This window comes from Sciurus carolinensis, chromosome 5, assembly GCF_902686445.1.
Source record: "Sciurus carolinensis chromosome 5, mSciCar1.2, whole genome shotgun sequence".
NCBI lineage: Eukaryota > Metazoa > Chordata > Mammalia > Rodentia > Sciuridae > Sciurus > Sciurus carolinensis.
Genome location: NC_062217.1, coordinates 68,520,718 through 68,529,547, shown reverse-complemented (window position 1 = coordinate 68,529,547; position 8,830 = coordinate 68,520,718). Strand labels below are relative to the sequence as shown.

At 35.7% G+C, this 8,830-nt stretch overlaps 1 pseudogene; it reads left to right on the top strand.

Annotated features, from left to right (window-relative positions):
* The first annotated feature begins 1,940 nt into the window (after nucleotides 1-1,940).
* Nucleotides 1,941-2,462, top strand: LOC124984364 (ATP synthase subunit d, mitochondrial-like; annotated as a pseudogene).
* Nucleotides 2,463-8,830: the final 6,368 nt, after the last annotated feature.

The following is an 8,830-nucleotide window of genomic DNA, read 5'->3' as shown; positions in this document are numbered from 1 at the left end:
ATAATTATCCTATATACACATATGATTACATAACTGGTGTGACTCAGCACCATGTGCAGCCAGAGAAATGAGAAGTCATGTTCCATTCATGTATAATGTGTCAAAATGCATTATACTGTCATGTGCTACTAATTAGAACAAAAAAAAATTTAAATAACAACCACTCTGTGGTCATTTCCTGAAACCCATCTGCCCAGGTAACATCTGGGGCTCTTGCTTCTCCATGTCTTAATGATCATACTAAACACAGGACTTCTCTATGGCTTATTTCTTCCTCAGGCATTCTGAACCACAGCTCACAGGTCCCTTCAGTATCTCCCTACCCTAAGTATACTGGAAATTCTAGAACTCACACACTTGTAACTCAGTTCCAGGTTATCCTATGGGACTGGCACCTTCTCAACACAAGTTTCTAAAGCAAAGTCACATCCTCTCTGAGCATACTATGTTTCCAAACAATTATTTATAGTAGAAACTAGAAGTCTTCTAGCCATTCAGAAATACAATATCCTGACCCTTACAGGTCAAAAGTCCTGGCTTTCAAGATTCTCTCTCTGCTATGAGTCTCAAGAGTCTATGGAACTTAGAATCCAAGGTAATATTGGCATTTCATCCTTTATATTCCATGTCATCTCTTCCCTGAGAAAGTGTATGTTAATGAAGTAGTAGGGGAAAGGTCATGGCAAAAGGAGAAATAGATTGGATTGTGAAGAGGATTTCTATTAACATAATAGAAATCTGAAATCTGTCTAGAATTCTATCTATACACTTGCCTACTGAGCTATTTTTGCAGAAAGCTTTCTTTTTTGTTTAGAGAACTCAAGCATGCCTATTGCTCTCATTCCTTATAATTCTACAAAGTTTCCCCACTTTGCTTGACACTTGAGACATTACCTCTGCCCTCATTCTGGAATTATTGCACTTCACCTGCATTGAGTTGACTGGATGCTTTACTTATTCTCAAACAACAGAGTTTCATATGAAAGGTGAGCAAAGTTTCAAATGTAATATCTTACTATTTTCTAACAAATTAGAAGAGTAGGTTTCATATTTTTATTTTTCCTTACCATGAACATGGAAACTCACACTGACGACCTACTCTTAAAGTTAAATGTGATACTTGAGATGAATTGGGACTTAAAAACTTCTTGGACATTTAACAGGAACTAGCAATAAAAATTATTCAATGCCCCTCACTACTACTTCTTTCATTCTTATTCATCACTTAATCATCCTGGTGATCAGGGGTCTCCAAACTTCTCCTGCAAAGGGTCAACACTTTTTAGCCTTTGCATACCATACGTTCTCTTACAACTACTCAATTCTTCCATGGGAGTGCAAAAGACACCAATATGCAAATAAATGGCTAGAGTTGTGTGCCAACTAATTTATTTATAAAAGCAGGTGGTAGGTCAAGTTAGGCTCACAATTCACAGATAGCTGACCCCTGTTTTAGATTATTTGATTCCCATCTAAAAATGTTCTCCTTTTTCAATTCATTCTACATTCTCTGCTTTATAAATTTTCGGGGGCTCAACATACCTTGCTAACAAGACACAACTTAATTATGTACCTATTTCTTGGCTTGACATTTAAGATCTTCTACCATTGACTATTAGGAAATGAAAGGAAATGGGACCATGCAGAAGAAAGTGTTGAGAAAACTAATCTAACCATGCATGCTAGCTTGAATAAGGACAGGCAAACAGTCCAAGGAGCATTTTCAATAGATCTAGAAACTTCAGGCATAACCCAGAGGCAGTATCAGTGCCTGCACACCTTTCCTAAAATCTTGGACACCTGGGGGCAGATCCAGAGGGCTGTGACACACTAAATAGCTAGGAAGCATCCTTTACGGTTTTTTCATCTCTATTAAAGTTCTTCAGTCAAGAGTTCAAGGGGGGGACTGTGCTCTCCTGGGGTCGGTGAAGGATTCCAAGATGACTGGGCACAAACTTGCTCTAAAACCATTGACTGGGTAGTTTTTGGGGAGATCATTCCCCGAAACCAAAAGGCTATTGCTAACTCCCTGAAGTCCTGGAATGAGACCCTCACCTCCAGGTTGGCTACTCTGACTGAGAAACCACCAGCTCTGGACTGGGCTTACTACAAGGCCAATGTTGCCAAGGCAGGCTCGGTGGATGACTTTGAAAAGAAGTTTAATGCCCTGAAGTTTCCTGTGCCAGAGGATACATATACTGCACAGATGGATACCGAAGAAAAGGAAGATGTAAAAAGTTTGTGCTAATTTTGTGTCTCTCTCAAAGGCCAGGATTGAAGAATATGAGAAACAGCCCTATTTTCTTTAAAAACATTTCTGCTTTTTCCAGCTGGAGAAAATGAAGAACGTAATTCCATTTGATCAGATGACCATTAAGGACTTGAATGAAGTCTTCTCAGGAACCAAATTAGACAAGAAGAAGTATCCCTATTGGCCTCACCAGCCCATTTAGAATTTATAAAAATTGAGTGCAGGAGAAAGTTCTGCCATTGTATTACAAACTTTGGACATTAAAAATAATAATGTATAAAAAAAAAGAGTCCAAGGGGAAGACAGGTTATAGTAGAATCATGAACAGGATGTGGCAGTTTATCATCAGTTCAAGAAAACTAAGATTTCCAAGCATCTGGAGAGCATCCAAATGGTCAGAATTGTGATAGAGTAAGGAACTGGATACATAATGAGCCAAGGAACTAAACCAACAGAGGAATTAGGAGAAAAGAGAAACTCAGTCCTATCTTAGAGCAGACAATGGAATAAAATCTATCTAGAAAGATGAAATTGGTCATGATGCTATTAAGAGAAGCCTTGTGCTAGGTGTGACTCCTCCGGGAAAGGCCTCAAACAGAGAAGCCAGTGCAGAGGGTCTGCCTTCCTTCCGTAGTATATGTACTCTTCCCTTTCTGATCATGATTCGAGAAACAGGTGATGAGGACCTGAATGACCCTAACTCAAATGTGCCTAAGACTAGAAAAGACGTGTACATCCTGACTTGAAAAATTCAGTAAGTGTAATTGCCATACTGAGCAGAATAGCTCAGCAAATACTTAGTTGTTGTTAAGAAACATCAAATAGCATCCAAAGACCACTTTATTTGGTCATCTTGAAAACATCACTGTCACAAACATCAATGATATTATTAGCTTATTATATGAGCAGCAAATGCTTACCTGTGAGAAGAACTAAACAGAAAACCAGATCACAATGAGGTCACTAGGTAAGTATGGAATTAATAGAAAGGTGACTCGACACCTATGTGGTTTAATGGCAATATGATAAGAAAACAGGAAACATATTCACTTGCCATAGGAATATATCCTTCTACTGCATGGTTACAGAACATGCTGTTTGTTGCCCAAAATTCCTCACTTCTGTCCACACCTTTTTTTGGGAAGCGAGTGATCTGAGTTTCAAAGGTGAATTTAGTGATATACATTCCCTAAAGTATCCTTGGGTTAACACTGCCAATATTTATCTCCATGCAACTCTCCCTCTGCTCTATTTCTGTTACTGGCCAACCCTTATTTTGTCAGGTGGAGTCTTTATTTAAATAAATTAACATGGAAAATCCAGCTACAATCAAATCTTGTTAACATGGGAACCATTCCTTTGCACCTTCCATAACTTTCCTTTATCTCTGCTCTGGTTCATGACCTAAAGTTTTAACTCTCAAGGGTTATTCTCTTTTATTTAATTTCCAAGATAAAGTCTTCATATGCTTTCAATAGGGAGTACCATAAGATTAAAACTACAGAGGCTTATTTTTACAAAAATAAGCACACACTAGACACATTGGATTCTTCATCTGACAGGTAGAAATGGACCTTTAGGAGCCCCACTGTTGAATGCAAGATTAGTGGGGTTTTTGTTAAAATAATTTATTTTAACCCACTATGCTGTGATCGACTTCCTGCCTCAGTTCGAACTGGCTTAGGAACAGATGTGGGACTAGATTTTTTGGGTAATTTGTAGGGAGAGAGTGGATGAATACGTGCAGTTTTTTAGATCAGAAGAGATGACATGGCACAGAAGGCCAGCCATGGCACATCACAGGAGCTGCCAGTGGGAAGGTAAGGATGAATAAATACAGGCAGGGTGAGGAAACCAAATCAACTGTGAGGAGCTAAAACTAGGAATCTGTGATGACCATTCTGGAATATTAACTTCACAGGGTGGAAAAAAAGAAAGAGGAGAATGGGAGAATATAATAATAAGTGCCTAAGACAGATTAATAAGTATTCTAAGGTCTTCATTTATGCATGGCTTAACCATGGACAAGTCACTGATGCTTACCAGCTCATTAGAAAAATGGAGACAATAAAACCTCACAGGCTTATCATAAGGATTAAATAAGATAGTACACATACAGTACTTATTATAATCTGACACATGGACTGCACTGATAAAATCAATTTCCTTTTTCTCTGGTGTTGGAAATTCTTATCCTGGAATCCATGACCACAAAGAGAATTAGAGCTGGATACCTGGAAGAATATAAATTCTTAAAATTGTTTATAAAAGTTGTTTATGTGTACATATATGTGTGTGGGTACTTTTCTAAAGAGAAGGTATATACACTTTAGAAAAATGTATTTTTTTTTCCAGTTTTCAAGAATGCCCATGACAGGAACAAAGGCAGAAGAATTGTGCTAGCACACGGAGTCAAGATAATTTTTTCATCTCAATTATTAGTAGGAGAAAATGTGATCTTAATATATGAATGATTTCTCATTGATTGATGCTAGGTAGAACTATACCTCAGGAAATAGTCCTTTAATTCTGACAGTTAGACATGCCAATAGTGCTTGGGACTGAAGGGTAATTATAGAACAGGGAAATCTTTCTTTGACTCAGTTCTCTATTTAGATCTGGTCATGCACTGATACTTTGCTATCCTTTCTGTTTAGCCTTCTGAAGACCTAAACTGTCTTCTAATTATGACCCATCTTTTATTCTAGGACAGGAAAATGCTTCATACTTATTCTGGCTTTTCCTAGTTAGAAACCAAGAAGATGGTCATGGTATTGAAAATACAGAAATTCCAGACAGAATTCTGCTTCTACCACTCAGACGATCTCTTTTACCATATGTATCAAATGGAACATATGTAGTACCTAGTGTTGACAGAGAACTATGCTAATAAAATTGTTATTTGGTTTATAGTGAAAACAGTTTTGACAGAATATTTTGTATAATGATAGTTATAGCAACTAGATCTACTTGACAAGCTTTTGATACAGCACTTCAAACTACAGAAAAGGAGGTTTTGGATTAATGCAAAATAATGAGCAGGTCTAGAACTAATACGCCAGCCACTTTAAAAAATAATAAAATTATTAAGATTATGTATATACTATGTAGATAAGATCTAAAATATTTTTGTGAATTAAAAAAGTAAGCCAAGTCAATGTAAGTTCTTCCTCTGTCAAATTTGATATTTCAAGATAAATAGAAAAATATAAGAATTAATAAATATGCAAAGGATCATAACTCTAGTCTCTTAACATATTCATGAGCCAATTAAGAAAATATGGTTGGCATTCTATTATTGGTGGCAGAAGGTTTGGTTCAAAGAATAATTGGTCTGCTAGTTCATAAGATTATATAATGAGTTCTTTCTTATATATAACCTGCAGATTATCAACACCTATTTCATGTCATTTTAAGAAAGCAATTTTAATGACTGTAAGACAATAATAAAGCATTTCAAAGGACAAAATAATGTGTTTTGTGGATGATTCTCAATACATGACTAAGTATTTAGTTAGTGCTGTATTTATAGAGCTATCAATTCCCTTCTAAAGGGGCTGCCCTATTGTGGATTCAGGCATTTGCATTTACATTACTTTACCTGTCAATCAGTTTTACTCACTGAGCTTTAATGAAGCAATGGACCAGAGGAAAGAAAATGGTAAAACTTTCAGTGCATCTGTTTTTGACTTGGAATCATGTGCATTTTAGTTGAAATATTTTACAGGAATCTATACAACTGATAGTTCAAATTTTTACCTTCAAAACTTTTTTTTCAAATTTGATATAAACATTATCAGTTTAGAAATCAGTTAACAAAAGAAGGCCTGGTTGTGTTTGCAGTGAAGGTAGTAGATAAGTAGGTAAGTGGATATGATAAAAACTGATAACATAATGATAGATGCTAGAGGTCAAATTTACCATAATATTTTTTAAAGGCTATAAAATTTCACTTGGTCAAGGATTATGTTTGTTGAGTTCACTATGGTATCTCTATTTCTTAGGACTAAGTGTGTCAAATAATGGGCACTAAATTAGAATTCTTTTAAGTGAGTGAACTTGTAAATGATGCTTCTCTCTGAAGAGGAATCAGACTAACATGTCACTAGCAAAGACAGAATAACAACACAACACACTAGGGATGTGGCATACCAGATTTCAAGTTCATTTAAGTATTTGGATTTACATGACCTTATGTATGGTTTTACTCAATTATGAACTTCTGTGTCATTACATAAATGAAAAATGGTGAATATCCTTTCTATTAAAAAGTGTGAGTGATGTATTCAGAAGTTAAATTATCAAATTATTTTATGTGACCTTCTACAAAAGAGCCAGAATAAACTGGAAATTCTTCCAAGAACAATAAACCAGTTGTTCGTTAAATAAACACTTTTATGTTAAATTTAATCATTAAAGTTACTTTGGTTGAGGATTCAAAATAGCAAGAGTCAAACAGAGTAAATTTTCCAACTTTCAGATACTTAGATTGGAGTATTTAACAATTTAATTGAGATATCTAACCTAACTGTTATGGCTCACTCACCACTAGGAATCAAAACTGTTGAATATACTATAGAATTTTTCTACTTTAGACTTGTATTAAGTTTCTTTCATAAGAAAAAAAAATCTGTTTGCTTTTTATTTGTTTGCAAAGCAAAGACTCAGCACCTATCTAATGAAATTACCCTCTTTAGATATTCAAATAATTTGTTCTGTGTTGTCAGTTTCAGTGACTGACTTAACTAAGATCATAAATATTCAACTTGACACCACAAAACATCTGCTCTTTGATAGCAATATGCTACTTTTATGATTTTGTTTTAAGAACTTTGAGTTTTATTTACATGTACCAGATTACGTCCTATAAAACTTGAAGTGACTGCTTAACATTAAGACTTGCAAATAATAATAAGATACATGCAGACACATGTTAATAAATCATGCCTTATATTCTTCTCCCATGGCACAGTAGTTCATAGTCCCTCAGTAATTCCATAGTAAAGAGGTGGGGACACAGAGGCCTGGAGCTCATTTCAGGCCTGATTTCTAATTTCACACATACATAAAAGAAGTTAATTATAATAGAGTTCACTGCTAAGGCTAAAAGGCCGTGCTAAGGTTGTGGGACAGAGGAAGAGATATCTTCTATGAATATTGAGTTACTCAACATAAGAAAGAAATATTGCTTTTGGGATTGACTTGAGTCCTCTTTATATAATACGGATTCCCTTGTTTTCCATTTCTGTCTCCTTAATGGAGAACTCACTATTCCCTCGCTGCAAACTGAGTCCAAGGTTTGGCTTCTAAAGCCTCTTTCAAAGCTCTCAATTACTTGAAAAATCTCTGGATTACTGAAAACTCCCCACATACTATTTTTATTTTATATGAATTGTGTGTACATGCTTCGAACATTAATCACAGATTGAGAAGTGCAAGAAAATATGAAATATTAGCCTCTAAAAGAGATGCTTCAAGAACTTTATGACTGAGAGTACTGAATAATGTATCTGGATACATTGATCAACTGAAAGAGTAAAAGCAGAGGCACTATTTTTTATCCATCAGTGAAACTGGTTATTCTGTTCAGAAAATGTTTCTTGAAAAATCTTGCTTTTTATATAGCCTATTTGATAATGTTTCAAATTTGCAAGCTTAACAAAGCAAAATAAGTGATATTTGAAAGCTTCTTGCAAGGATGAACTAAAAGCAGGAAGTGAAGCCCAGCATTGTCATAAATTTTTCAATGTAGTTTCTGATGAGGCATCTACTTTCAGGTCTGACATAAGTTGTTTGAAACTCAGTCAGATTCTGTCAACTTTGTACAGTTAAAATTTCCCCTCCCTTTTCCCATGTGGTTGTTAGCAATATAATCCCCAATAATAATAATAATAATAATAATCCCGAATCCTGTTGACTTAAAACGCAACACACCCGACACCTGCTCACCATGCTAAAGCTAATGGTCAACACCAAAGTTACATAAATAAGTCTTTCCCTCATGGGTTTTCTTTAAACCAACCAATTCACAACCCTCATAGGAAAACCTAAGGGAATACAATCATTGTTTTCAATAAGGCAAATTTCCACAGGTTTCTTCATCTTTCCCTCTCTCCTGTTTCTGTTTCTTATTCTTCACCTACTGGTTGAGTTCCCTGACACCTGGAATGCACACAGGCCTCCCATCAGCACCCCTAACTTCCCGGGGACCTGTGAGCAATAAATTTGTTCTGCTTCATGCGTTTTGGATTTACTTCCTCCTTGTGTCTCACCTGACACACACCTGTGCTCTGGTTAGGACTCACCTAGAAAGTGGCTGTCTTATGGCCATTCTGAAGAAATATATCAAGACCCAATTTAAAGAGAAACCATAATAATAGAAATTATAAAAATCAGACTGAACTGTAGGTTCACTCTACCAGCACCAACCCTTCCTGTGCTACCCAGTAAGTGTTGAGCTAGAAGTTCACAAATGAGGCTCAAAACTAGGAGAGTTTTACAAATTTATATTTAGCTATGAGCAATTTCCAAAATTCTCCAAGTTCACATTTGTGAGAATTTTTTAATTACCTCTAATAG